Below are 2,812 nucleotides of genomic sequence, written 5' to 3'. Positions count from 1 at the left end.
TGGCGTAAACCCGGGAGGCGGAGCTTGCAGTGAGCTGAGATCCGGACACTGCACTCCAGCCTGGGCGACAGAGCGAGACTCCGTCTCAAAAAAAAAAAAAAAAAAAAGTGTGTTAAAATAATGACCATGTTTTTATCATTGCTAGGTTTAATGTCATATTTCATTGACCATAGGTCCCACAGGAAAGGAGGAAGTTGTTATTGACTTCCTGTGTGGGGCTGGGGCCAGGGTCTCCCCCGGGTACTGAGTCATTCTCCGGGGTGGAGTGTCCTGGGCACTGCAGGGTGCTGAGCAGTGTCCCTGGCCTCCTCCCACTCCATGCCAGGAGCTCCCCCAAAACCTGACAATCACAGATGTCCCCAGACATCACCCAGCGTTGAGGGGCAGAATCGTCACTGTTTTCAGCCTGTGGGGGCAGGGGGCAGGGTGGTCTGGCCCTGACCCCGCCCCCCAACACCCTCTGGGCCATGAGGCAAATGGGAGAAAAAAGGAAATGGTCCGGGGTGGGAACCACTCAAAGCATGGACAGTTCCCGCAGGGGACAAAGGGATGGGCTGAGCTGGGACACCTGGGCGGGGAGTCGCACCTGAAGTGCCCTGGAGAATCAAGACAGCCTGAGTCACCAGGCCAGCTCTGCCGGGCTGCAGATGCTGGTTTCAGAAGCTCTCAGCAGCTGAGGATCTCTGAGGATGCGGACTTGGCGGGACTAAGATGGGTCGGGTGTCGGGGGCCCCAGAATCCCCTCAGAATCCCCAAGTGGAGTCCCTTGTAGATGACATCAGAGGGGAAGCTGCCAATCTAACTGAGGTCTTGCCCCAGGGCAGTTTTGCCCCCAGGGAACTTGGACATGGTGGGGTGGGGGGCGTTTGTGTTTGTCACAACTAGAGGAGGGGGTGCCCCCGGCATGCAGTGGATGGAGGCCAAGAACATTGCTCAGCACCTGCAGTGCCCAGGACAAACTCACCCCAGAGAAGGATCCAGCCCTGAATGCCAAGTGGGGGACTGCATTAGTTATTTGGAAAAAGAAAATCAAGTCTGCTCCCTCCTCACACCAGACACCAGAATAAACTCCCAATATGGCAGACAGTATAAACCAGGGAACCCCAGCTCCTGGGATTCTCCTCCTCTCCCCCTCATCATTCAGGGTGTGGATTTCAATGTGTGTAGCCTCCTAGGACCTCAGCAGAGTAGAGGATCATGGGCCACAGAGTCTCTTGGGGGTCCGTGGAATCCCCTAACCCAAGGGGTGTCAATGGAGGGTGATTCTGCCCCCAAGGGACACTGGGCCAAGTCTGGGACATTTGTGTTTTTCTCATGACTGGGGGTGCCCCTGGCATGGAGTGGGTGGAGGCCAGGGACGCTGCTCAGCACCTTGCAGTGCCCAGGATGGCCCCTCCCCAGAGAGTGACCCACGCTGACGTCCACAGTGCAGAGATGCTGCCCTAGTGGCAGACACACCAGATTCAGAATTGAATGATCTGAGTTCAAGCCCAGACTCGTACCTTTCACCTCGCACCGTCAGGCGAGGCAGCTGGCCTCAGCTTCTGGACGTGCAGCATGGATGAGCCCCTCCCACCAGCCAGGGAATGATGAGTTTCACAAGAGTAGGTCCTCCAGGGCCCTGGCAGATGCCAGGCCTGTTTACTAATGACAGCAAAGGTCCATGATCACTTAGCAAGAATGAGAACGTCCACTTTCTACCCGCCCTGCCAGCCTCTCAGGGCTGCGGCATGAACCCCTGTAGGGTTAGTTTATGAGTGCGTAGGGAAGTGCTCCCCAGAAGGCAGGAGAAACACGGGTGGTCAGATACATGTCTGCACCTCTGACAACCACAGTCACTGTGTACTAACTAGTGATGCGGTTGGCAATTTGTAAAAATTACTCATTAAAGAGGGAGACAGCCAGGCTCAGTGGCTCACATCTATAATCCCAGCACTTTGGGAGGCCAAGGTGGGAGGACAGCTTGAGGTCAGGAGTTTAAGAACAGCCTGCACAACATAGTAAGACCCCCGTCTCTACAAAAAATACAGAAATTGCCGGGTGTGGTGGCTCGCGCCTGTAATCCCAGCACTTTGGGAGGCCAAGGTGGGCGGATCACGAAGTCAGGAGTTCGAGACCAGCCTAGCCAATACGGTGAAATCCTGTCTCTACTAAAAATACAAAAAAAAATTAGCTGGGTGTGGTAGTGCCCGCCTGTAGTCCCAGCTTACTCAGGAGGCTGAGGCAGAAGAATCCTTGAACCCAGGAGGCAGAGGTTGCAGTGAGCCAAGATCGCGCCACTGCACTCCAGCCTAGGCAACAGAGCGAGACTCCATCTCAAAAAAGAAAAAAGAAAAAAAATACAAAAATTAGCCAGGTGCACAGCAGTAGTCCCAGCTACTCAGGAGACTGAGGTGGGAAGATTGCTTGAGCCCCGGAGGTTGAGGCTAGAGTGGGCTATGATTGTGCCACTGCACTCCAGCCTGGGTGACAGAGCAAGACTTTGTCTCAAAAAATAAATAAATAAAGCAAACACGAACAGTTAGGTCCCTGGCTCTGCACTCGCAGGACAAGCTTTTTCCCCCTCGGCACTGTGGACATTCAAGGCGGATTGTTCTCTGGGGTGGGGTGTCCTGGGCACTGCAGGGCACTGGGCAGCATCCCTGGCCACCACCCACTCTGTGCCAGGAGCATCCCCCAGTTATGACAACCACAAATGCCCCCAAACATCACCCAGTATCCCCCGGGGTGCAGAATCGCCCCCCAGGTGAGACCCCCGCCGCGGCTGAGTGTGGCTGAGAGCTCTTCACAGTGGCCACGAGGAGGCGAGACT

Source organism: Rhinopithecus bieti, unplaced genomic scaffold (genome assembly GCF_001698545.2).
Source record: "Rhinopithecus bieti isolate Rb0 unplaced genomic scaffold, ASM169854v2 scaffold_9769, whole genome shotgun sequence".
Lineage (NCBI taxonomy): Eukaryota > Metazoa > Chordata > Mammalia > Primates > Cercopithecidae > Rhinopithecus > Rhinopithecus bieti.
Note: the sequence above shows the minus strand (reverse complement) of the source record.